Source organism: Phyllobates terribilis, unplaced genomic scaffold, assembly GCF_046119375.1.
Source record: "Phyllobates terribilis strain yellow unplaced genomic scaffold, ASM4611937v1 Scaffold_169__1_contigs__length_4117513, whole genome shotgun sequence".
NCBI lineage: Eukaryota > Metazoa > Chordata > Amphibia > Anura > Dendrobatidae > Phyllobates > Phyllobates terribilis.
The window spans coordinates 3,959,061-3,984,451 of NW_027362929.1; the positions used below are offsets into that span (position 1 = coordinate 3,959,061).

The following is a 25,391-nucleotide window of genomic DNA, read 5'->3' on the forward strand; positions in this document are numbered from 1 at the left end:
GTAGCAAACCAAAAAAGAAATTTTAAGCGCAGCAGAGTAACCAGCTCACATACCTGTTAGCTCAGGTGAGTTTAAAAGGCTGCTGTTGATAACAAGGGCATTTGCTAAATAGATGGTGTGTGTGCAACAATATACTGAAAGGTCAATTATATTGTGCAGCTTATCTCACCACCTGTAGTTATTTAGGTGAAAGCTCCAAAATGCTTGCCTAATATGTCTGTTTATCCAAAAGGAAGTATAGAGGGAGAGCTAGATAGATAGCATTGCATTACATTACATTACATGGCAATGCAATGCACAGTTGCTGAAGTTGAACCAAAATGAGCTTGTCATCTGGCTTCTGCAACTTTTAACATGAAAAATCCAATGAGGAGAAGAAAAGCAAAGCCAAAGAGTCCATCCCAAAATCCGACAAACAAGCAAAATGAACAAAAAGCATTGAATTCAATTCTTTCTGATTTTAGAAACTGCATTAAAGAAGGGGTGCACCGGTCCTGGAGATACTGCAATACCAGGTCAATGCGTGGAGTGGACAGAGCAAGCTCTTTTTCCATCTCCCTGTTCTAAAAATCCATTTAATATATGGTCCCCAGATAGGGGACGTATCAGATATTAAACTGATAAGAACAGATACTACACTTGATCTTAGCCAAAAGGCCGAGAAGCGATAACCAGAATTGGTTTCCGACTACGGTGCCACCCAAGGATTCTGAAAAGTCCATTTGTGGAGATGGCCACCTGGACTCCCGTTAAGAAGACATGCTGTCAACCTCTAGATCCCTCACATGCCTGCACTTTTCGGCTTGCTGCTGCTGCAATCCACGCGTTTTAGATCTGCATAACTCCACCTCTTTTAGCACAGTACCCTCAACCCCCGGCTGTTCCCACCCGCCTCAACACCGTTGGAAGGGAGGAGAACCAATTAAGGCGGGGGGGGGTGGAACGAGCAGCTGTCTACCCTTAGCAGGAGGGTTGCTGATTAATTACCTCTCCTGCTGCTGCTGCTGCTGGCTGTCCAGCAGCAGACTGAAGGTGGCTGCTGCTGTGCGCAGGTATATAAAGGCTCAGAGCCTATTATGACACGCGCAGCCAGCGTTCCATTGCCACATTCCGTCTACTGCAGGCGGGATACCTGGATGGCTGAATGTCACTGAGAAGCTCACAGAGACCGCCATAAGCAACAGTTTAAAAGAATGCCACAGACTAATCAACCAAACTTTTTGGGTTGGTTTCTCTTTTATAGTCTGCAGGCATTAAATGAAAGAAGTCAGTGTTCCAGCAGAGGGAGACAACGTTTCAGAAAAGGCATTGTAGCAAACCAAAAAAGAAATTTTAAGCGCAGCAGAGTAACCAGCTCACATACCTGTTAGCTCAGGTGAGTTTAAAAGGCTGCTGTTGATAACAAGGGCATTTGCTAAATAGATGGTGTGTGTGCAACAATATACTGAAAGGTCAATTATATTGTGCAGCTTATCTCACCACCTATAGTTATTTAGGTGAAAGCTCCAAAATGCTTGCCTAATATATCTGTTTATCCAAAAGGAAGTATAGAGGGAGAGCTAGATAGATAGCATTGCATTACATTACATTACATGGCAATGCAATGCACAGTTGCTGAAGTTGAACCAAAATGAGCTTGTCATCTGGCTTCTGCAACTTTTAACATGAAAAATCCAATGAGGAGAAGAAAAGCAAAGCCAAAGAGTCCATCCCAAAATCCGACAAACAAGCAAAATGAACAAAAAGCATTGAATTCAATTCTTTCTGATTTTAGAAACTGCATTAAAGAAGGGGTGCACCGGTCCTGGAGATACTGCAATACCAGGTCAATGCGTGGAGTGGACAGAGCAAGCTCTTTTTCCATCTCCCTGTTCTAAAAATCCATTTAATATATGGTCCCCAGATAGGGGACGTATCAGATATTAAACTGATAAGAACAGATACTACACTTGATCTTAGCCAAAAGGCCGAGAAGCGATAACCAGAATTGGTTTCCGACTACGGTGCCACCCAAGGATTCTGAAAAGTCCATTTGTGGAGATGGCCACCTGGACTCCCGTTAAGAAGACATGCTGTCAACCTCTAGATCCCTCACATGCCTGCACTTTTCGGCTTGCTGCTGCTGCAATCCACGCGTTTTAGATCTGCATAACTCCACCTCTTTTAGCACAGTACCCTCAACCCCCGGCTGTTCCCACCCGCCTCAACACCGTTGGAAGGGAGGAGAACCAATTAAGGCGGGGGGGGGTGGAACGAGCAGCTGTCTACCCTTAGCAGGAGGGTTGCTGATTAATTACCTCTCCTGCTGCTGCTGCTGCTGGCTGTCCAGCAGCAGACTGAAGGTGGCTGCTGCTGTGCGCAGGTATATAAAGGCTCAGAGCCTATTATGACACGCGCAGCCAGCGTTCCATTGCCACATTCCGTCTACTGCAGGCGGGATACCTGGATGGCTGAATGTCACTGAGAAGCTCACAGAGACCGCCATAAGCAACAGTTTAAAAGAATGCCACAGACTAATCAACCAAACTTTTTGGGTTGGTTTCTCTTTTATAGTCTGCAGGTATTAAGTGAAAGAAGTCAGTGTTCCAGCAGAGGGAGACAACGTTTCAGAAAAGGCATTGTAGCAAACCAAAAAAGAAATTTTAAGCGCAGCAGAGTAACCAGCGCACATACCTGTTAGCTCAGGTGAGTTTAAAAGGCTGCTGTTGATAACAAGGGCATTTGCTAAATAGATGGTGTGTGTGCAACAATATACTGAAAGGTCAATTATATTGTGCAGCTTATCTCACCACCTGTAGTTATTTAGGTGAAAGCTCCAAAATGCTTGCCTAATATGTCTGTTTATCCAAAAGGAAGTATAGAGGGAGAGCTAGATAGATAGCATTGCATTACATTACATTACATGGCAATGCAATGCACAGTTGCTGAAGTTGAACCAAAATGAGCTTGTCATCTGGCTTCTGCAACTTTTAACATGAAAAATCCAATGAGGAGAAGAAAAGCAAAGCTAAAGAGTCCATCCCAAAATCCGACAAACAAGCAAAATGAACAAAAAGCATTGAATTCAATTCTTTCTGATTTTAGAAACTGCATTAAAGAAGGGGTGCACCGGTCCTGGAGATACTGCCATACCAGGTCAATGCGTGGAGTGGACAGAGCAAGCTCTTTTTCCATCTCCCTGTTCTAAAAATCCATTTAATATATGGTCCCCAGATAGGGGACGTATCAGATATTAAACTGATAAGAACAGATACTACAATTGATCTTAGCCAAAAGGCCGAGAAGCGATAACCAGAATTGGTTTCCGACTACGGTGCCACCCAAGGATTCTGAAAAGTCCATTTGTGGAGATGGCCACCTGGACTCCCGTTAAGAAGACATGCTGTCAACCTCTAGATCCCTCACATGCCTGCACTTTTCGGCTTGCTGCTGCTGCAATCCACGCGTTTTAGATCTGCATAACTCCACCTCTTTTAGCACAGTACCCTCAACCCCCGGCTGTTCCCACCCGCCTCAACACCGTTGGAAGGGAGGAGAACCAATTAAGGCGGGGGGGGGGGGTGGAACGAGCAGCTGTCTACCCTTAGCAGGAGGGTTGCTGATTAATTACCTCTCCTGCTGCTGCTGCTGCTGGCTGTCCAGCAGCAGACTGAAGGTGGCTGCTGCTGTGCGCAGGTATATAAAGGCTCAGAGCCTATTATGACACGCGCAGCCAGCGTTCCATTGCCACATTCCGTCTACTGCAGGCGGGATACCTGGATGGCTGAATGTCACTGAGAAGCTCACAGAGACCGCCATAAGCAACAGTTTAAAAGAATGCCACAGACTAATCAACCAAACTTTTTGGGTTGGTTTCTCTTTTATAGTCTGCAGGCATTAAATGAAAGAAGTCAGTGTTCCAGCAGAGGGAGACAACGTTTCAGAAAAGGCATTGTAGCAAACCAAAAAAGAAATTTTAAGCGCAGCAGAGTAACCAGCTCACATACCTGTTAGCTCAGGTGAGTTTAAAAGGCTGCTGTTGATAACAAGGGCATTTGCTAAATAGATGGTGTGTGTGCAACAATATACTGAAAGGTCAATTATATTGTGCAGCTTATCTCACCACCTGTAGTTATTTAGGTGAAAGCTCCAAAATGCTTGCCTAATATGTCTGTTTATCCAAAAGGAAGTATAGAGGGAGAGCTAGATAGATAGCATTGCATTACATTACATTACATGGCAATGCAATGCACAGTTGCTGAAGTTGAACCAAAATGAGCTTGTCATCTGGCTTCTGCAACTTTTAACATGAAAAATCCAATGAGGAGAAGAAAAGCAAAGCCAAAGAGTCCATCCCAAAATCCGACAAACAAGCAAAATGAACAAAAAGCATTGAATTCAATTCTTTCTGATTTTAGAGACCGCATTAAAGAAGGGGTGCACCGGTCCTGGAGATACTGCAATACCAGGTCAATGCGTGGAGTGGACAGAGCAAGCTCTTTTTCCATCTCCCTGTTCTAAAAATCCATTTAATATATGGTCCCCAGATAGGGGACGTATCAGATATTAAACTGATAAGAACAGATACTACACTTGATCTTAGCCAAAAGGCCGAGAAGCGATAACCAGAATTGGTTTCCGACTACGGTGCCACCCAAGGATTCTGAAAAGTCCATTTGTGGAGATGGCCACCTGGACTCCCGTTAAGAAGACATGCTGTCAACCTCTAGATCCCTCACATGCCTGCACTTTTCGGCTTGCTGCTGCTGCAATCCATGCGTTTTAGATCTGCATAACTCCACCTCTTTTAGCACAGTACCCTCAACCCCCGGCTGTTCCCACCCGCCTCAACACCGTTGGAAGGGAGGAGAACCAATTAAGGCGGGGGGGGGGGTGGAACGAGCAGCTGTCTACCCTTAGCAGGAGGGTTGCTGATTAATTACCTCTCCTGCTGCTGCTGCTGCTGGCTGTCCAGCAGCAGACTGAAGGTGGCTGCTGCTGTGCGCAGGTATATAAAGGCTCAGAGCCTATTATGACACGCGCAGCCAGCGTTCCATTGCCACATTCCGTCTACTGCAGGCGGGATACCTGGATGGCTGAATGTCACTGAGAAGCTCACAGAGACCGCCATAAGCAACAGTTTAAAAGAATGCCACAGACTAATCAACCAAACTTTTTGGGTTGGTTTCTCTTTTATAGTCTGCAGGCATTAAATGAAAGAAGTCAGTGTTCCAGCAGAGGGAGACAACGTTTCAGAAAAGGCATTGTAGCAAACCAAAAAAGAAATTTTAAGCGCAGCAGAGTAACCAGCTCACATACCTGTTAGCTCAGGTGAGTTTAAAAGGCTGCTGTTGATAACAAGGGCATTTGCTAAATAGATGGTGTGTGTGCAACAATATACTGAAAGGTCAATTATATTGTGCAGCTTATCTCACCACCTGTAGTTATTTAGGTGAAAGCTCCAAAATGCTTGCCTAATATGTCTGTTTATCCAAAAGGAAGTATAGAGGGAGAGCTAGATAGATAGCATTGCATTACATTACATTACATGGCAATGCAATGCACAGTTGCTGAAGTTGAACCAAAATGAGCTTGTCATCTGGCTTCTGCAACTTTTAACATGAAAAATCCAATGAGGAGAAGAAAAGCAAAGCCAAAGAGTCCATCCCAAAATCCGACAAACAAGCAAAATGAACAAAAAGCATTGAATTCAATTCTTTCTGATTTTAGAAACTGCATTAAAGAAGGGGTGCACCGGTCCTGGAGATACTGCAATACCAGGTCAATGCGTGGAGTGGACAGAGCAAGCTCTTTTTCCATCTCCCTGTTCTAAAAATCCATTTAATATATGGTCCCCAGATAGGGGACGTATCAGATATTAAACTGATAAGAACAGATACTACACTTGATCTTAGCCAAAAGGCCGAGAAGCGATAACCAGAATTGGTTTCCGACTACGGTGCCACCCAAGGATTCTGAAAAGTCCATTTGTGGAGATGGCCACCTGGACTCCCGTTAAGAAGACATGCTGTCAACCTCTAGATCCCTCACATGCCTGCACTTTTCGGCTTGCTGCTGCAATCCACGCGTTTTAGATCTGCATAACTCCACCTCTTTTAGCACAGTAACCTCAACCCCCGGCTGTTCCCACCCGCCTCAACACCGTTGGAAGGGAGGAGAACCAATTAAGGCGGGGGGGGGGGGGGGTGGAACGAGCAGCTGTCTACCCTTAGCAGGAGGGTTGCTGATTAATTACCTCTCCTGCTGCTGCTGCTGCTGGCTGTCCAGCAGCAGACTGAAGGTGGCTGCTGCTGTGCGCAGGTATATAAAGGCTCAGAGCCTATTATGACACGCGCAGCCAGCGTTCCATTGCCACATTCCGTCTACTGCAGGCGGGATACCTGGATGGCTGAATGTCACTGAGAAGCTCACAGAGACCGCCATAAGCAACAGTTTAAAAGAATGCCACAGACTAATCAACCAAACTTTTTGGGTTGGTTTCTCTTTTATAGTCTGCAGGCATTAAATGAAAGAAGTCAGTGTTCCAGCAGAGGGAGACAACGTTTCAGAAAAGGCATTGTAGCAAACCAAAAAAGAAATTTTAAGCGTAGCAGAGTAACCAGCTCACATACCTGTTAGCTCAGGTGAGTTTAAAAGGCTGCTGTTGATAACAAGGGCATTTGCTAAATAGATGGTGTGTGTGCAACAATATACTGAAAGGTCAATTATATTGTGCAGCTTATCTCACCACCTGTAGTTATTTAGGTGAAAGCTCCAAAATGCTTGCCTAATATGTCTGTTTATCCAAAAGGAAGTATAGAGGGAGAGCTAGATAGATAGCATTGCATTACATTACATTACATGGCAATGCAATGCACAGTTGCTGAAGTTGAACCAAAATGAGCTTGTCATCTGGCTTCTGCAACTTTTAACATGAAAAATCCAATGAGGAGAAGAAAAGCAAAGCCAAAGAGTCCATCCCAAAATCCGACAAACAAGCAAAATGAACAAAAAGCATTGAATTCAATTCTTTCTGATTTTAGAAACTGCATTAAAGAAGGGGTGCACCGGTCCTGGAGATACTGCAATACCAGGTCAATGCGTGGAGTGGACAGAGCAAGCTCTTTTTCCATCTCCCTGTTCTAAAAATCCATTTAATATATGGTCCCCAGATAGGGGACGTATCAGATATTAAACTGATAAGAACAGATACTACACTTGATCTTAGCCAAAAGGCCGAGAAGCGATAACCAGAATTGGTTTCCGACTACGGTGCCACCCAAGGATTCTGAAAAGTCCATTTGTGGAGATGGCCACCTGGACTCCCGTTAAGAAGACATGCTGTCAACCTCTAGATCCCTCACATGCCTGCACTTTTCGGCTTGCTGCTGCTGCAATCCACGCGTTTTAGATCTGCATAACTCCACCTCTTTTAGCACAGTAACCTCAACCCCCGGCTGTTCCCACCCGCCTCAACACCGTTGGAAGGGAGGAGAACCAATTAAGGCGGGGGGGGGGGGGTGGAACGAGCAGCTGTCTACCCTTAGCAGGAGGGTTGCTGATTAATTACCTCTCCTGCTGCTGCTGGCTGTCCAGCAGCAGACTGAAGGTGGCTGCTGCTGTGCGCAGGTATATAAAGGCTCAGAGCCTATTATGACACGCGCAGCCAGCGTTCCATTGCCACATTCCGTCTACTGCAGGCGGGATACCTGGATGGCTGAATGTCACTGAGAAGCTCACAGAGACCGCCATAAGCAACAGTTTAAAAGAATGCCACAGACTAATCAACCAAACTTTTTGGGTTGGTTTCTCTTTTATAGTCTGCAGGCATTAAATGAAAGAAGTCAGTGTTCCAGCAGAGGGAGACAACGTTTCAGAAAAGGCATTGTAGCAAACCAAAAAAGAAATTTTAAGCGCAGCAGAGTAACCAGCTCACATACCTGTTAGCTCAGGTGAGTTTAAAAGGCTGCTGTTGATAACAAGGGCATTTGCTAAATAGATGGTGTGTGTGCAACAATATACTGAAAGGTCAATTATATTGTGCAGCTTATCTCACCACCTGTAGTTATTTAGGTGAAAGCTCCAAAATGCTTGCCTAATATGTCTGTTTATCCAAAAGGAAGTATAGAGGGAGAGCTAGATAGATAGCATTGCATTACATTACATTACATGGCAATGCAATGCACAGTTGCTGAAGTTGAACCAAAATGAGCTTGTCATCTGGCTTCTGCAACTTTTAACATGAAAAATCCAATGAGGAGAAGAAAAGCAAAGCCAAAGAGTCCATCCCAAAATCCGACAAACAAGCAAAATGAACAAAAAGCATTGAATTCAATTCTTTCTGATTTTAGAAACTGCATTAAAGAAGGGGTGCACCGGTCCTGGAGATACTGCAATACCAGGTCAATGCGTGGAGTGGACAGAGCAAGCTCTTTTTCCATCTCCCTGTTCTAAAAATCCATTTAATATATGGTCCCCAGATAGGGGACGTATCAGATATTAAACTGATAAGAACAGATACTACAATTGATCTTAGCCAAAAGGCCGAGAAGCGATAACCAGAATTGGTTTCCGACTACGGTGCCACCCAAGGATTCTGAAAAGTCCATTTGTGGAGATGGCGACCTGGACTCCCGTTAAGAAGACATGCTGTCAACCTCTAGATCCCTCACATGCCTGCACTTTTCGGCTTGCTGCTGCTGCAATCCACGCGTTTTAGATCTGCATAACTCCACCTCTTTTAGCACAGTACCCTCAACCCCCGGCTGTTCCCACCCGCCTCAACACCGTTGGAAGGGAGGAGAACCAATTAAGGCGGGGGGGGGGGGAACGAGCAGCTGTCTACCCTTAGCAGGAGGGTTGCTGATTAATTACCTCTCCTGCTGCTGCTGCTGCTGGCTGTCCAGCAGCAGACTGAAGGTGGCTGCTGCTGTGCGCAGGTATATAAAGGCTCAGAGCCTATTATGACACGCGCAGCCAGCGTTCCATTGCCACATTCCGTCTACTGCAGGCGGGATACCTGGATGGCTGAATGTCACTGAGAAGCTCACAGAGACCGCCATAAGCAACAGTTTAAAAGAATGCCACAGACTAATCAACCAAACTTTTTGGGTTGGTTTCTCTTTTATAGTCTGCAGGCATTAAATGAAAGAAGTCAGTGTTACAGCAGAGGGAGACAACGTTTCAGAAAAGGCATTGTAGCAAACCAAAAAAGAAATTTTAAGCGCAGCAGAGTAACCAGCTCACATACCTGTTAGCTCAGGTGAGTTTAAAAGGCTGCTGTTGATAACAAGGGCATTTGCTAAATAGATGGTGTGTGTGCAACAATATACTGAAAGGTCAATTATATTGTGCAGCTTATCTCACCACCTGTAGTTATTTAGGTGAAAGCTCCAACATGCTTGCCTAATATGTTTGTTTATCCAAAAGGAAGTATAGAGGGAGAGCTAGATAGATAGCATTGCATTACATTACATTACATGGCAATGCAATGCACAGTTGCTGAAGTTGAACCAAAATGAGCTTGTCATCTGGCTTTTGCAACTTTTAACATGAAAAATCCAATGAGGAGAAGAAAAGCAAAGCCAAAGAGTCCATCCCAAAATCCGACAAACAAGCAAAATGAACAAAAAGCATTGAATTCAATTCTTTCTGATTTTAGAAACTGCATTAAAGAAGGGGTGCACCGGTCCTGGAGATACTGCAATACCAGGTCAATGCGTGGAGTGGACAGAGCAAGCTCTTTTTCCATCTCCCTGTTCTAAAAATCCATTTAATATATGGTCCCCAGATAGGGGACGTATCAGATATTAAACTGATAAGAACAGATTTTTTTTTTTTGTGAAAGCCCGAATTCGTGTACAAAACCCGAGTGCGCTTGAAAAAGTGACAAGTGCCACAAAAAAAGTGCACTAGGATGCTGGTCTTCTTGAAACCCTCTCCAAAAGGAGAAGGGTCCCCCAAACCATTCCCCGTCCCTCCGAGCCAGAAGGCCACAGCGAGGAGCAGGGACAAATAGCCACCTCCAACCGAAACCAGAGGCGACCCAATCTTACCCCCAATACCTGCCCGAGTTCTCACCCGAGCAAGGCACTGGGAGCCAAAGACTGTGCTCCCCTCCCGGAAGAGGGGAGCCAACATCGCTCTCCTCCCGAAAGAGGAGAGCCAAGGGGGTTCAGGGGGGAGCGGAACCTGATGGCCACACACTCCCCCCCTAGACCTGCCAAGAGAGGAACCCGTTAGGGAACCGCATCCCGACAAAATCCTAGTAAGGACGTGGACACACGTGAATAAGTGGACACACAGTGACAAAAAAATTAAATAAATAGTGAAGGTTTCACAGTATAATACTGCCCGGACCTTCGACCGGAAATTGAAAAATTCCCCATCCTAAGGCCAGAAGGCCCGGAATAAGGGTGTGTGCGAAGAAAGAAAATTTGAAGTGCTTGTGCAAATGTGCCATAAACTCAAGTGGGGTTCCCAATCCCAGTGAGTTAAGGCACCCCAGGGTCACCACTCCTGGGGCACTTCACACTTCGGGCTTTCGATCTTCCCCGGCCCAATGACGTCGATCCTGGGGGGCCATGCTTTCCACCAGATGACTATATTAGCCACCTGGCGTACTAACAAGCGCCTAAACCCCAGTGTGCAAAATGTATCAATCTACTAGGGCGGCCAACATCCAAAACCGCCTTTTCGAAAGATACTACACTTGATCTTAGCCAAAAGGCCGAGAAGCGATAACCAGAATTGGTTTCCGACTACGGTGCCACCCAAGGATTCTGAAAAGTCCATTTGTGGAGATGGCCACCTGGACTCCCGTTAAGAAGACATGCTGTCAACCTCTAGATCCCTCACATGCCTGCACTTTTCGGCTTGCTGCTGCTGCAATCCACGCGTTTTAGATCTGCATAACTCCACCTCTTTTAGCACAGTACCCTCAACCCCCGGCTGTTCCCACCCGCCTCAACACCGTTGGAAGGGAGGAGAACCAATTAAGGCGGGGGGGGGGGTGGAACGAGCAGCTGTCTACCCTTAGCAGGAGGGTTGCTGATTAATTACCTCTCCTGCTGCTGCTGCTGCTGGCTGTCCAGCAGCAGACTGAAGGTGGCTGCTGCTGTGCGCAGGTATATAAAGGCTCAGAGCCTATTATGACACGCGCAGCCAGCGTTCCATTGCCACATTCCGTCTACTGCAGGCGGGATACCTGGATGGCTGAATGTCACTGAGAAGCTCACAGAGACCGCCATAAGCAACAGTTTAAAAGAATGCCACAGACTAATCAACCAAACTTTTTGGGTTGGTTTCTCTTTTATAGTCTGCAGGCATTAAATGAAAGAAGTCAGTGTTCCAGCAGAGGGAGACAACGTTTCAGAAAAGGCATTGTAGCAAACCAAAAAAGAAATTTTAAGCCCAGCAGAGTAACCAGCTCACATACCTGTTAGCTCAGGTGAGTTTAAAAGGCTGCTGTTGATAACAAGGGCATTTGCTAAATAGATGGTGTGTGTGCAACAATATACTGAAAGGTCAAGTATATTGTGCAGCTTATTTCACCACCTGTAGTTATTTAGGTGAAAGCTCCAAAATGCTTGCCTAATATGTCTGTTTATCCAAAAGGAAGTATAGAGGTAGAGCTAGATAGATAGCATTGCATTACATTACATTACATGGCAATGCAATGCACAGTTGCTGAAGTTGAACCAAAATGAGCTTGTCATCTGGCTTCTGCAACTTTTAACATGAAAAATCCAATGAGGAGAAGAAAAGCAAAGCCAAAGAGTCCATCCCAAAATCCGACAAACAAGCAAAATGAACAAAAAGCATTGAATTCAATTCTTTCTGATTTTAGAAACTGCATTAAAGAAGGGGTGCACCGGTCCTGGAGATACTGCAATACCAGGTCAATGCGTGGAGTGGACAGAGCAAGCTCTTTTTCCATCTCCCTGTTCTAAAAATCCATTTAATATATGGTCCCCAGATAGGGGACGTATCAGATATTAAACTGATAAGAACAGATACTACACTTGATCTTAGCCAAAAGGCCGAGAAGCGATAACCAGAATTGGTTTCCGACTACGGTGCCACCCAAGGATTCTGAAAAGTCCATTTGTGGAGATGGCCACCTGGACTCCCGTTAAGAAGACATGCTGTCAACCTCTAGATCCCTCACATGCCTGCACTTTTCGGCTTGCTGCTGCTGCAATCCACGCGTTTTAGATCTGCATAACTCCACCTCTTTTAGCACAGTACCCTCAACCCCCGGCTGTTCCCACCCGCCTCAACACCGTTGGAAGGGAGGAGAACCAATTAAGGCGGGGGGGGGGGTGGAACGAGCAGCTGTCTACCCTTAGCTGGAGGGTTGCTGATTAATTACCTCTCCTGCTGCTGCTGCTGCTGGCTGTCCAGCAGCAGACTGAAGGTGGCTGCTGCTGTGCGCAGGTATATAAAGGCTCAGAGCCTATTATGACACGCGCAGCCAGCGTTCCATTGCCACATTCCGTCTACTGCAGGCGGGATACCTGGATGGCTGAATGTCACTGAGAAGCTCACAGAGACCGCCATAAGCAACAGTTTAAAAGAATGCCACAGACTAATCAACCAAACTTTTTGGGTTGGTTTCTCTTTTATAGTCTGCAGGCATTAAATGAAAGAAGTCAGTGTTCCAGCAGAGGGAGACAACGTTTCAGAAAAGGCATTGTAGCAAACCAAAAAAGAAATTTTAAGCGCAGCAGAGTAACCAGCTCACATACCTGTTAGATCAGGTGAGTTTAAAAGGCTGCTGTTGATAACAAGGGCATTTGCTAAATAGATGGTGTGTGTGCAACAATATACTGAAAGGTCAATTATATTGTGCAGCTTATCTCACCACCTGTAGTTATTTAGGTGAAAGCTCCAAAATGCTTGCCTAATATGTCTGTTTGTCCAAAAGGAAGTATAGAGGGAGAGCTAGATAGATAGCATTGCATTACATTAGATTACATGGCAATGCAATGCACAGTTGCTGAAGTTGAACCAAAATGAGCTTGTCATCTGGCTTCTGCAACTTTTAACATGAAAAATCCAATGAGGAGAAGAAAAGCAAAGCCAAAGAGTCCATCCCAAAATCCGACAAACAAGCAAAATGAACAAAAAGCATTGAATTCAATTCTTTCTGATTTTAGAAACTGCATTAAAGAAGGGGTGCACCGGTCCTGGAGATACTGCAATACCAGGTCAATGCGTGGAGTGGACAGAGCAAGCTCTTTTTCCATCTCCCTGTTCTAAAAATCCATTTAATATATGGTCCCCAGATAGGGGACGTATCAGATATTAAACTGATAAGAACAGATATTACACTTGATCTTAGCCAAAAGGCCGAGAAGCGATAACCAGAATTGGTTTCCGACTACGGTGCCACCCAAGGATTCTGAAAAGTCCATTTGTGGAGATGGCCACCTGGACTCCCGTTAAGAAGACATGCTGTCAACCTCTAGATCCCTCACATGCCTGCACTTTTCGGCTTGCTGCTGCTGCAATCCACGCGTTTTAGATCTGCATAACTCCACCTCTTTTAGCACAGTACCCTCAACCCCCGGCTGTTCCCACCCGCCTCAACACCGTTGGAAGGGAGGAGAACCAATTAAGGCGGGGGGGGGGGTGGAACGAGCAGCTGTCTACCCTTAGCTGGAGGGTTGCTGATTAATTACCTCTCCTGCTGCTGCTGCTGCTGGCTGTCCAGCAGCAGACTGAAGGTGGCTGCTGCTGTGCGCAGGTATATAAAGGCTCAGAGCCTATTATGACACGCGCAGCCAGCGTTCCATTGCCACATTCCGTCTACTGCAGGCGGGATACCTGGATGGCTGAATGTCACTGAGAAGCTCACAGAGACCGCCATAAGCAACAGTTTAAAAGAATGCCACAGACTAATCAACCAAACTTTTTGGGTTGGTTTCTCTTTTATAGTCTGCAGGCATTAAATGAAAGAAGTCAGTGTTCCAGCAGAGGGAGACAACGTTTCAGAAAAGGCATTGTAGCAAACCAAAAAAGAAATTTTAAGCGCAGCAGAGTAACCAGCTCACATACCTGTTAGATCAGGTGAGTTTAAAAGGCTGCTGTTGATAACAAGGGCATTTGCTAAATAGATGGTGTGTGTGCAACAATATACTGAAAGGTCAATTATATTGTGCAGCTTATCTCACCACCTGTAGTTATTTAGGTGAAAGCTCCAAAATGCTTGCCTAATATGCCTGTTTGTCCAAAAGGAAGTATAGAGGGAGAGCTAGATAGATAGCATTGCATTACATTACATTACATGGCAATGCAATGCACAGTTGCTGAAGTTGAACCAAAATGAGCTTGTCATCTGGCTTCTGCAACTTTTAACATGAAAAATCCAATGAGGAGAAGAAAAGCAAAGCCAAAGAGTCCATCCCAAAATCCGACAAACAAGCAAAATGAACAAAAAGCATTGAATTCAATTCTTTCTGATTTTAGAAACTGCATTAAAGAAGGGGTGCACCGGTCCTGGAGATACTGCAATACCAGGTCAATGCGTGGAGTGGACAGAGCAAGCTCTTTTTCCATCTCCCTGTTCTAAAAATCCATTTAATATATGGTCCCCAGATAGGGGACGTATCAGATATTAAACTGATAAGAACAGATACTACACTTGATCTTAGCCAAAAGGCCGAGAAGCGATAACCAGAATTGGTTTCCGACTACGGTGCCACCCAAGGATTCTGAAAAGTCCATTTGTGGAGATGGCCACCTGGACTCCCGTTAAGAAGACATGCTGTCAACCTCTAGATCCCTCACATGCCTGCACTTTTCGGCTTGCTGCTGCTGCAATCCACGCGTTTTAGATCTGCATAACTCCACCTCTTTTAGCACAGTACCCTCAACCCCCGGCTGTTCCCACCCGCCTCAACACCGTTGGAAGGGAGGAGAACCAATTAAGGCGGGGGGGGGGTGGAACGAGCAGCTGTCTACCCTTAGCTGGAGGGTTGCTGATTAATTACCTCTCCTGCTGCTGCTGCTGCTGGCTGTCCAGCAGCAGACTGAAGGTGGCTGCTGCTGTGCGCAGGTATATAAAGGCTCAGAGCCTATTATGACACGCGCAGCCAGCGTTCCATTGCCACATTCCGTCTACTGCAGGCGGGATACCTGGATGGCTGAATGTCACTGAGAAGCTCACAGAGACCGCCATAAGCAACAGTTTAAAAGAATGCCACAGACTAATCAACCAAACTTTTTGGGTTGGTTTCTCTTTTATAGTCTGCAGGCATTAAATGAAAGAAGTCAGTGTTCCAGCAGAGGGAGACAACGTTTCAGAAAAGGCATTGTAGCAAACCAAAAAAGAAATTTTAAGCGCAGCAGAGTAACCAGCTCACATACCTGTTAGCTCAGGTGAGTTTAAAAGGCTGCTGTTGATAACAAGGGCATTTGCTAAATAGATGGTGTGTGTGCAACAATATACTGAAAGGTCAATTATATTGTGCAGCTTATCTCACCACCTGTAGTTATTTAGGTGAAAGCTCCAAAATGCTTGCCTAATATGTCTGTTTATCCAAAAGGAAGTATAGAGGGAGAGCTAGATAGATAGCATTGCATTACATTACATTACATGGCAATGCAATGCACAGTTGCTGAAGTTGAACCAAAATGAGCTTGTCATCTGGCTTCTGCAACTTTTAACATGAAAAATCCAATGAGGAGAAGAAAAGCAAAGCCAAAGGGTCCATCCCAAAATCCGACAAACAAGCAAAATGAACAAAAAGCATTGAATTCAATTCTTTCTGATTTTAGAAACTGCATTAAAGAAGGGGTGCACCGGTCCTGGAGATACTGCAATACCAGGTCAATGCGTGGAGTGGACAGAGCAAGCTCTTTTTCCATCTCCCTGTTCTAAAAATCCATTTAATATATGGTCCCCAGATAGGGGACGTATCAGATATTAAACTGATAAGAACAGATACTACACTTGATCTTAGCCAAAAGGCCGAGAAGCGATAACCAGAATTGGTTTACGACTACGGTGCCACCCAAGGATTCTGAAAAGTCCATTTGTGGAGATGGCCACCTGGACTCCCGTTAAGAAGACATGCTGTCAACCTCTAGATCCCTCACATGCCTGCACTTTTCGGCTTGCTGCTGCTGCAATCCACGCGTTTTAGATCTGCATAACTCCACCTCTTTTAGCACAGTACCCTCAACCCCCGGCTGTTCCCACCCGCCTCAACACCGTTGGAAGGGAGGAGAACCAATTAAGGCGGGGGGGGGGTGGAACGAGCAGCTGTCTACCCTTAGCAGGAGGGTTGCTGATTAATTACCTCTCCTGCTGCTGCTGCTGCTGGCTGTCCAGCAGCAGACTGAAGGTGGCTGCTGCTGTGCGCAGGTATATAAAGGCTCAGAGCCTATTATGACACGCGCAGCCAGCGTTCCATTGCCACATTCCGTCTACTGCAGGCGGGATACCTGGATGGCTGAATGTCACTGAGAAGCTCACAGAGACCGCCATAAGCAACAGTTTAAAAGAATGCCACAGACTAATCAACCAAACTTTTTGGGTTGGTTTCTCTTTTATAGTCTGCAGGCATTAAATGAAAGAAGTCAGTGTTCCAGCAGAGGGAGACAACGTTTCAGAAAAGGCATTGTAGCAAACCAAAAAAGAAATTTTAAGCGCAGCAGAGTAACCAGCTCACATACCTGTTAGCTCAGGTGAGTTTAAAAGGCTGCTGTTGATAACAAGGGCATTTGCTAAATAGATGGTGTGTGTGCAACAATATACTGAAAGCTCAATTATATTGTGCAGCTTATCTCACCACCTGTAGTTATTTAGGTGAAAGCTCCAAAATGCTTGCCTAATATGTCTGTTTATCCAAAAGGAAGTATAGAGGGAGAGCTAGATAGATAGCATTGCATTACATTACATTACATGGCAATGCAATGCACAGTTGCTGAAGTTGAACCAAAATGAGCTTGTCATCTGGCTTCTGCAACTTTTAACATGAAAAATCCAATGAGGAGAAGAAAAGCAAAGCCAAAGAGTCCATCCCAAAATCCGACAAACAAGCAAAATGAACAAAAAGCATTGAATTCAATTCTTTCTGATTTTAGAAACTGCATTAAAGAAGGGATGCACCGGTCCTGGAGATACTGCAATACCAGGTCAATGCGTGGAGTGGACAGAGCAAGCTCTTTTTCCATCTCCCTGTTCTAAAAATCCATTTAATATATGGTCCCCAGATAGGGGACGTATCAGATATTAAACTGATAAGAACAGATACTACACTTGATCTTAGCCAAAAGGCCGAGAAGCGATAACCAGAATTGGTTTCCGACTACGGTGCCACCCAAGGATTCTGAAAAGTCCATTTGTGGAGATGGCCACCTGGACTCCCGTTAAGAAGACATGCTGTCAACCTCTAGATCCCTCACATGCCTGCACTTTTCGGCTTGCTGCTGCTGCAATCCACGCGTTTTAGATCTGCATAACTCCACCTCTTTTAGCACAGTACCCTCAACCCCCGGCTGTTCCCACCCGCCTCAACACCGTTGGAAGGGAGGAGAACCAATTAAGGCGGGGGGGGGGGTGGAACGAGCAGCTGTCTACCCTTAGCAGGAGGGTTGCTGATTAATTACCTCTCCTGCTGCTGCTGCTGCTGGCTGTCCAGCAGCAGACTGAAGGTGGCTGCTGCTGTGCGCAGGTATATAAAGGCTCAGAGCCTATTATGACACGCGCAGCCAGCGTTCCATTGCCACATTCCGTCTACTGCAGGCGGGATACCTGGATGGCTGAATGTCACTGAGAAGCTCACAGAGACCGCCATAAGCAACAGTTTAAAAGAATGCCACAGACTAATCAACCAAACTTTTTGGGTTGGTTTCTCTTTTATAGCCTGCAGGCATTAAATGAAAGAAGTCAGTGTTCCAGCAGAGGGAGACAACGTTTCAGAAAAGGCATTGTAGCAAACCAAAAAAGAGATTTTAAGCGCAGCAGAGTAGCCAGCTCACATACCTGTTAGCTCAGGTGAGTTTAAAAGGCTGCTGTTGATAACAAGGGCATTTGCTAAATAGATGGTGTGTGTGCAACAATATACTGAAAGCTCAATTATATTGTGCAGCTTATCTCACCACCTGTAGTTATTTAGGTGAAAGCTCCAAAATGCTTGCCTAATATGTCTGTTTATCCAAAAGGAAGTATAGAGGGAGAGCTAGATAGATAGCATTGCATTACATTACATTACATGGCAATGCAATGCACAGTTGCTGAAGTTGAACCAAAATGAGCTTGTCATCTGGCTTCTGCAACTTTTAACATGAAAAATCCAATGAGGAGAAGAAAAGCAAAGCCAAAGAGTCCATCCCAAAATCCGACAAACAAGCAAAATGAACAAAAAGCATTGAATTCAATTCTTTCTGATTTTAGAAACTGCATTAAAGAAGGGGTGCACCGGTCCTGGAGATACTGCAATACCAGGTCAATGCGTGGAGTGGACAGAGCAAGCTCTTTTTCCATCTCCCTGTTCTAAAAATCCATTTAATATATGGTCCCCAGATAGGGGACGTATCAGATATTAAACTGATAAGAACAGATATTACACTTGATCTTAGCCAAAAGGCCGAGAAGCGATAACCAGAATTGGTTTCCGACTACGGTGCCACCCAAGGATTCTGAAAAGTCCATTTGTGGAGATGGCCACCTGGACTCCCGTTAAGAAGACATGCTGTCAACCTCTAGATCCCTCACATGCCTGCACTTTTCGGCTTGCTGCTGCTGCAATCCACGCGTTTTAGATCTGCATAACTCCACCTCTTTTAGCACAGTACCCTCAACCCCCGGCTGTTCCCACCCGCCTCAACACCGTTGGAAGGGAGGAGAACCAATTAAGGCGGGGGGGGGGGTGGAACGAGCAGCTGTCTACCCTTAGCTGGAGGGTTGCTGATTAATTACCTCTCCTGCTGCTGCTGCTGCTGGCTGTCCAGCAGCAGACTGAAGGTGGCTGCTGCTGTGCGCAGGTATATAAAGGCTCAGAGCCTATTATGACACGCGCAGCCAGCGTTCCATTGCCACATTCCGTCTACTGCAGGCGGGATACCTGGATGGCTGAATGTCACTGAGAAGCTCACAGAGACCGCCATAAGCAACAGTTTAAAAGAATGCCACAGACTAATCAACCAAACTTTTTGGGTTGGTTTCTCTTTTATAGTCTGCAGGCATTAAATGAAAGAAGTCAGTGTTCCAGCAGAGGGAGACAACGTTTCAGAAAAGGCATTGTAGCAAACCAAAAAAGAAATTTTAAGCGCAGCAGAGTAACCAGCTCACATACCTGTTAGATCAGGTGAGTTTAAAAGGCTGCTGTTGATAACAAGGGCATTTGCTAAATAGATGGTGTGTGTGCAACAATATACTGAAAGGTCAATTATATTGTGCAGCTTATCTCACCACCTGTAGTTATTTAGGTGAAAGCTCCAAAATGCTTGCCTAATATGCCTGTTTGTCCAAAAGGAAGTATAGAGGGAGAGCTAGATAGATAGCATTGCATTACATTACATTACATGGCAATGCAATGCACAGTTGCTGAAGTTGAACCAAAATGAGCTTGTCATCTGGCTTCTGCAACTTTTAACATGAAAAATCCAATGAGGAGAAGAAAAGCAAAGCCAAAGAGTCCATCCCAAAATCCGACAAACAAGCAAAATGAACAAAAAGCATTGAATTCAATTCTTTCTGATTTTAGAAACTGCATTAAAGAAGGGGTGCACCGGTCCTGGAGATACTGCAATACCAGGTCAATGCGTGGAGTGGACAGAGCAAGCTCTTTTTCCATCTCCCTGTTCTAAAAATCCATTTAATATATGGTCCCCAGATAGGGGACGTATCAGATATTAAACTGATAAGAACAGATACTACACTTGATCTTAGCCAAAAGGCCGAGAAGCGATAACCAGAATTGGTTTCCGACTACGGTGCCACCCAAGGATTCTGAAAAGTCCATTTGTGGAGATGGCCACCTGGACTCCCGTTAAGAAGACATGCTGTCAACCTCTAGATCCCTCACATGCCTGCACTTTTCGGCTTGCTGCTGCTGCAATCCACGCGTTTTAGATCTGCATAACTCCACCTCTTTTAGCACAGTACCCTCAACCCCCGGCTGTTCCCACCCGCCTCAACACCGTTGGAAGGGAGGAGAACCAATTAAGGCGGGGGGGGGGTGGAACGAGCAGCTGTCTACCCTTAGCTGGAGGGTTGCTGATTAATTACCTCTCCTGCTGCTGCTGCTGCTGGCTGTCCAGCAGCAGACTGAAGGTGGCTGCTGCTGTGCGCAGGTATATAAAGGCTCAGAGCCTATTATGACACGCGCAGCCAGCGTTCCATTGCCACATTCCGTCTACTGCAGGCGGGATACCTGGATGGCTGAATGTCACTGAGAAGCTCACAGAGACCGCCATAAGCAACAGTTTAAAAGAATGCCACAGACTAATCAACCAAACTTTTTGGGTTGGTTTCTCTTTTATAGTCTGCAGGCATTAAATGAAAGAAGTCAGTGTTCCAGCAGAGGGAGACAACGTTTCAGAAAAGGCATTGTAGCAAACCAAAAAAGAAATTTTAAGCGCAGCAGAGTAACCAGCTCACATACCTGTTAGCTCAGGTGAGTTTAAAAGGCTGCTGTTGATAACAAGGGCATTTGCTAAATAGATGGTGTGTGTGCAACAATATACTGAAAGGTCAATTATATTGTGCAGCTTATCTCACCACCTGTAGTTATTTAGGTGAAAGCTCCAAAATGCTTGCCTAATATGTCTGTTTATCCAAAAGGAAGTATAGAGGGAGAGCTAGATAGATAGCATTGCATTACATTACATTACATGGCAATGCAATGCACAGTTGCTGAAGTTGAACCAAAATGAGCTTGTCATCTGGCTTCTGCAACTTTTAACATGAAAAATCCAATGAGGAGAAGAAAAGCAAAGCCAAAGAGTCCATCCCAAAATCCGACAAACAAGCAAAATGAACAAAAAGCATTGAATTCAATTCTTTCTGATTTTAGAAACTGCATTAAAGAAGGGGTGCACCGGTCCTGGAGATACTGCAATACCAGGTCAATGCGTGGAGTGGACAGAGCAAGCTCTTTTTCCATCTCCCTGTTCTAAAAATCCATTTAATATATGGTCCCCAGATAGGGGACGTATCAGATATTAAACTGATAAGAACAGATACTACACTTGATCTTAGCCAAAAGGCCGAGAAGCGATAACCAGAATTGGTTTACGACTACGGTGCCACCCAAGGATTCTGAAAAGTCCATTTGTGGAGATGGCCACCTGGACTCCCGTTAAGAAGACATGCTGTCAACCTCTAGATCCCTCACATGCCTGCACTTTTCGGCTTGCTGCTGCTGCAATCCACGCGTTTTAGATCTGCATAACTCCACCTCTTTTAGCACAGTACCCTCAACCCCCGGCTGTTCCCACCCGCCTCAACACCGTTGGAAGGGAGGAGAACCAATTAAGGCGGGGGGGGGGTGGAACGAGCAGCTGTCTACCCTTAGCAGGAGGGTTGCTGATTAATTACCTCTCCTGCTGCTGCTGCTGCTGGCTGTCCAGCAGCAGACTGAAGGTGGCTGCTGCTGTGCGCAGGTATATAAAGGCTCAGAGCCTATTATGACACGCGCAGCCAGCGTTCCATTGCCACATTCCGTCTACTGCAGGCGGGATACCTGGATGGCTGAATGTCACTGAGAAGCTCACAGAGACCGCCATAAGCAACAGTTTAAAAGAATGCCACAGACTAATCAACCAAACTTTTTGGGTTGGTTTCTCTTTTATAGTCTGCAGGCATTAAATGAAAGAAGTCAGTGTTCCAGCAGAGGGAGACAACGTTTCAGAAAAGGCATTGTAGCAAACCAAAAAAGAAATTTTAAGCGCAGCAGAGTAACCAGCTCACATACCTGTTAGCTCAGGTGAGTTTAAAAGGCTGCTGTTGATAACAAGGGCATTTGCTAAATAGATGGTGTGTGTGCAACAATATACTGAAAGCTCAATTATATTGTGCAGCTTATCTCACCACCTGTAGTTATTTAGGTGAAAGCTCCAAAATGCTTGCCTAATATGTCTGTTTATCCAAAAGGAAGTATAGAGGGAGAGCTAGATAGATAGCATTGCATTACATTACATTACATGGCAATGCAATGCACAGTTGCTGAAGTTGAACCAAAATGAGCTTGTCATCTGGCTTCTGCAACTTTTAACATGAAAAATCCAATGAGGAGAAGAAAAGCAAAGCCAAAGAGTCCATCCCAAAATCCGACAAACAAGCAAAATGAACAAAAAGCATTGAATTCAATTCTTTCTGATTTTAGAAACTGCATTAAAGAAGGGATGCACCGGTCCTGGAGATACTGCAATACCAGGTCAATGCGTGGAGTGGACAGAGCAAGCTCTTTTTCCATCTCCCTGTTCTAAAAATCCATTTAATATATGGTCCCCAGATAGGGGACGTATCAGATATTAAACTGATAAGAACAGATACTACACTTGATCTTAGCCAAAAGGCCGAGAAGCGATAACCAGAATTGGTTTCCGACTACGGTGCCACCCAAGGATTCTGAAAAGTCCATTTGTGGAGATGGCCACCTGGACTCCCGTTAAGAAGACATGCTGTCAACCTCTAGATCCCTCACATGCCTGCACTTTTCGGCTTGCTGCTGCTGCAATCCACGCGTTTTAGATCTGCATAACTCCACCTCTTTTAGCACAGTACCCTCAACCCCCGGCTGTTCCCACCCGCCTCAACACCGTTGGAAGGGAGGAGAACCAATTAAGGCGGGGGGGGGGGTGGAACGAGCAGCTGTCTACCCTTAGCAGGAGGGTTGCTGATTAATTACCTCTCCTGCTGCTGCTGCTGCTGGCTGTCCAGCAGCAGACTGAAGGTGGCTGCTGCTGTGCGCAGGTATATAAAGGCTCAGAGCCTATTATGACACGCGCAGCCAGCGTTCCATTGCCACATTCCGTCTACTGCAGGCGGGATACCTGGATGGCTGAATGTCACTGAGAAGCTCACAGAGACCGCCATAAGCAACAGTTTAAAAGAATGCCACAGACTAATCAACCAAACTTTTTGGGTTGGTTTCTCTTTTATAGCCTGCAGGCATTAAATGAAAGAAGTCAGTGTTCCAGCAGAGGGAGACAACGTTTCAGAAAAGGCATTGTAGCAAACCAAAAAAGAGATTTTAAGCGCAGCAGAGTAGCCAGCTCACATACCTGTTAGCTCAGGTGAGTTTAAAAGGCTGCTGTTGATAACAAGGGCATTTGCTAAATAGATGGTGTGTGTGCAACAATATACTGAAAGCTCAATTATATTGTGCAGCTTATCTCACCACCTGTAGTTATTTAGGTGAAAGCTCCAAAATGCTTGCCTAATATGTCTGTTTATCCAAAAGGAAGTATAGAGGGAGAGCTAGATAGATAGCATTGCATTACATTACATTACATGGCAATGCAATGCACAGTTGCTGAAGTTGAACCAAAATGAGCTTGTCATCTGGCTTCTGCAACTTTTAACATGAAAAATCCAATGAGGAGAAGAAAAGCAAAGCCAAAGAGTCCATCCCAAAATCCGACAAACAAGCAAAATGAACAAAAAGCATTGAATTCAATTCTTTCTGATTTTAGAAACTGCATTAAAGAAGGGGTGCACCGGTCCTGGAGATAATGCAATACCAGGTCAATGCGTGGAGTGGACAGAGCAAGCTCTTTTTCCATCTCCCTGTTCTAAAAATCCATTTAATATATGGTCCCCAGATAGGGGACGTATCAGATATTAAACTGATAAGAACAGATACTACACTTGATCTTAGCCAAAAGGCCGAGAAGCGATAACCAGAATTGGTTTCCGACTACGGTGCCACCCAAGGATTCTGAAAAGTCCATTTGTGGAGATGGCCACCTGGACTCCCGTTAAGAAGACATGCTGTCAACCTCTAGATCCCTCACATGCCTGCACTTTTCGGCTTGCTGCTGCTGCAATCCACGCGTTTTAGATCTGCATAACTCCACCTCTTTTAGCACAGTACCCTCAACCCCCGGCTGTTCCCACCCGCCTCAACACCGTTGGAAGGGAGGAGAACCAATTAAGGCGGGGGGGGGGTGGAACGAGCAGCTGTCTACCCTTAGCAGGAGGGTTGCTGATTAATTACCTCTCCTGCTGCTGCTGCTGCTGGCTGTCCAGCAGCAGACTGAAGGTGGCTGCTGCTGTGCGCAGGTATATAAAGGCTCAGAGCCTATTATGACACGCGCAGCCAGCGTTCCATTGCCACATTCCGTCTACTGCAGGCGGGATACCTGGATGGCTGAATGTCACTGAGAAGCTCACAGAGACCGCCATAAGCAACAGTTTAAAAGAATGCCACAGACTAATCAACCAAACTTTTTGGGTTGGTTTCTCTTTTATAGTCTGCAGGCATTAAATGAAAGAAGTCAGTGTTCCAGCAGAGGGAGACAACGTTTCAGAAAAGGCATTGTAGCAAACCAAAAAAGAAATTTTAAGCGCAGCAGAGTAACCAGCTCACATACCTGTTAGCTCAGGTGAGTTTAAAAGGCTGCTGTTGATAACAAGGGCATTTGCTAAATAGATGGTGTGTGTGCAACAATATACTGAAAGGTCAATTATATTGTGCAGCTTATCTCACCACCTGTAGTTATTTAGGTGAAAGCTCCAAAATGCTTGCCTAATATGTCTGTTTATCCAAAAGGAAGTATAGAGGGAGAGCTAGATAGATAGCATTGCATTACATTACATTACATGGCAATGCAATGCACAGTTGCTGAAGTTGAACCAAAATGAGCTTGTCATCTGGCTTCTGCAACTTTTAACATGAAAAATCCAATGAGGAGAAGAAAAGCAAAGCCAAAGAGTCCATCCCAAAATCCGACAAACAAGCAAAATGAACAAAAAGCATTGAATTCAATTCTTTCTGATTTTAGAAACTGCATTAAAGAAGGGGTGCACCGGTCCTGGAGATACTGCAATACCAGGTCAATGCGTGGAGTGGACAGAGCAAGCTCTTTTTCCATCTCCCTGTTCTAAAAATCCATTTAATATATGGTCCCCAGATAGGGGACGTATCAGATATTAAACTGATAAGAACAGATACTACACTTGATCTTAGCCAAAAGGCCGAGAAGCGATAACCAGAATTGGTTTCCGACTACGGTGCCACCCAAGGATTCTGAAAAGTCCATTTGTGGAGATGGCCACCTGGACTCCCGTTAAGAAGACATGCTGTCAACCTCTAGATCCCTCACATGCCTGCACTTTTCGGCTTGCTGCTGCTGCAATCCACGCGTTTTAGATCTGCATAACTCCACCTCTTTTAGCACAGTACCCTCAACCCCCGGCTGTTCCCACCCGCCTCAACACCGTTGGAAGGGAG

General features: G+C 45.3%; 18 non-coding genes and 2 pseudogenes across 18 annotated transcripts; all 20 read right to left on the reverse strand.

Annotated features, from left to right (window-relative positions):
• Positions 1–478: 478 nt before the first annotated feature.
• On the reverse strand, positions 479–669 carry LOC141209739 (U2 spliceosomal RNA). The gene has a single exon (XR_012279931.1). It is a non-coding gene; the product is annotated as a U2 spliceosomal RNA (small nuclear RNA).
• A 1,119-nt stretch (positions 670–1,788) lies between these two features.
• LOC141209740 (U2 spliceosomal RNA) lies at positions 1,789–1,979 on the reverse strand. The gene has a single exon (XR_012279932.1). It is a non-coding gene; the product is annotated as a U2 spliceosomal RNA (small nuclear RNA).
• A 1,119-nt stretch (positions 1,980–3,098) lies between these two features.
• Positions 3,099–3,289, reverse strand: LOC141210413 (U2 spliceosomal RNA). The gene has a single exon (XR_012280582.1). It is a non-coding gene; the product is annotated as a U2 spliceosomal RNA (small nuclear RNA).
• Positions 3,290–4,411: 1,122 nt separating this feature from the next.
• LOC141209741 (U2 spliceosomal RNA) lies at positions 4,412–4,602 on the reverse strand. The gene has a single exon (XR_012279933.1). It is a non-coding gene; the product is annotated as a U2 spliceosomal RNA (small nuclear RNA).
• A 1,121-nt stretch (positions 4,603–5,723) lies between these two features.
• LOC141209742 (U2 spliceosomal RNA) lies at positions 5,724–5,914 on the reverse strand. Its single transcript, XR_012279934.1, has one exon. It is a non-coding gene; the product is annotated as a U2 spliceosomal RNA (small nuclear RNA).
• Positions 5,915–7,036: 1,122 nt separating this feature from the next.
• On the reverse strand, positions 7,037–7,227 carry LOC141209743 (U2 spliceosomal RNA). Its single transcript, XR_012279935.1, has one exon. It is a non-coding gene; the product is annotated as a U2 spliceosomal RNA (small nuclear RNA).
• Positions 7,228–8,344: 1,117 nt separating this feature from the next.
• On the reverse strand, positions 8,345–8,535 carry LOC141210201 (U2 spliceosomal RNA). The gene has a single exon (XR_012280376.1). It is a non-coding gene; the product is annotated as a U2 spliceosomal RNA (small nuclear RNA).
• Positions 8,536–9,654: 1,119 nt separating this feature from the next.
• On the reverse strand, positions 9,655–9,832 carry LOC141210675 (U2 spliceosomal RNA; annotated as a pseudogene).
• Positions 9,833–10,628: 796 nt separating this feature from the next.
• On the reverse strand, positions 10,629–10,720 carry LOC141210811 (U2 spliceosomal RNA; annotated as a pseudogene).
• Positions 10,721–11,841: 1,121 nt separating this feature from the next.
• Positions 11,842–12,032, reverse strand: LOC141209744 (U2 spliceosomal RNA). Its single transcript, XR_012279936.1, has one exon. It is a non-coding gene; the product is annotated as a U2 spliceosomal RNA (small nuclear RNA).
• A 1,121-nt stretch (positions 12,033–13,153) lies between these two features.
• LOC141210166 (U2 spliceosomal RNA) lies at positions 13,154–13,344 on the reverse strand. Its single transcript, XR_012280343.1, has one exon. It is a non-coding gene; the product is annotated as a U2 spliceosomal RNA (small nuclear RNA).
• A 1,121-nt stretch (positions 13,345–14,465) lies between these two features.
• On the reverse strand, positions 14,466–14,656 carry LOC141209745 (U2 spliceosomal RNA). The gene has a single exon (XR_012279937.1). It is a non-coding gene; the product is annotated as a U2 spliceosomal RNA (small nuclear RNA).
• A 1,120-nt stretch (positions 14,657–15,776) lies between these two features.
• Positions 15,777–15,967, reverse strand: LOC141209746 (U2 spliceosomal RNA). Its single transcript, XR_012279938.1, has one exon. It is a non-coding gene; the product is annotated as a U2 spliceosomal RNA (small nuclear RNA).
• A 1,120-nt stretch (positions 15,968–17,087) lies between these two features.
• On the reverse strand, positions 17,088–17,278 carry LOC141209913 (U2 spliceosomal RNA). Its single transcript, XR_012280100.1, has one exon. It is a non-coding gene; the product is annotated as a U2 spliceosomal RNA (small nuclear RNA).
• Positions 17,279–18,399: 1,121 nt separating this feature from the next.
• Positions 18,400–18,590, reverse strand: LOC141210167 (U2 spliceosomal RNA). The gene has a single exon (XR_012280344.1). It is a non-coding gene; the product is annotated as a U2 spliceosomal RNA (small nuclear RNA).
• A 1,121-nt stretch (positions 18,591–19,711) lies between these two features.
• Positions 19,712–19,902, reverse strand: LOC141209748 (U2 spliceosomal RNA). The gene has a single exon (XR_012279940.1). It is a non-coding gene; the product is annotated as a U2 spliceosomal RNA (small nuclear RNA).
• A 1,120-nt stretch (positions 19,903–21,022) lies between these two features.
• Positions 21,023–21,213, reverse strand: LOC141209749 (U2 spliceosomal RNA). Its single transcript, XR_012279941.1, has one exon. It is a non-coding gene; the product is annotated as a U2 spliceosomal RNA (small nuclear RNA).
• Positions 21,214–22,333: 1,120 nt separating this feature from the next.
• LOC141209914 (U2 spliceosomal RNA) lies at positions 22,334–22,524 on the reverse strand. The gene has a single exon (XR_012280101.1). It is a non-coding gene; the product is annotated as a U2 spliceosomal RNA (small nuclear RNA).
• Positions 22,525–23,645: 1,121 nt separating this feature from the next.
• Positions 23,646–23,836, reverse strand: LOC141211079 (U2 spliceosomal RNA). The gene has a single exon (XR_012281066.1). It is a non-coding gene; the product is annotated as a U2 spliceosomal RNA (small nuclear RNA).
• A 1,120-nt stretch (positions 23,837–24,956) lies between these two features.
• On the reverse strand, positions 24,957–25,147 carry LOC141209750 (U2 spliceosomal RNA). Its single transcript, XR_012279942.1, has one exon. It is a non-coding gene; the product is annotated as a U2 spliceosomal RNA (small nuclear RNA).
• Between the last annotated feature and the right edge of the window lie 244 nt (positions 25,148–25,391).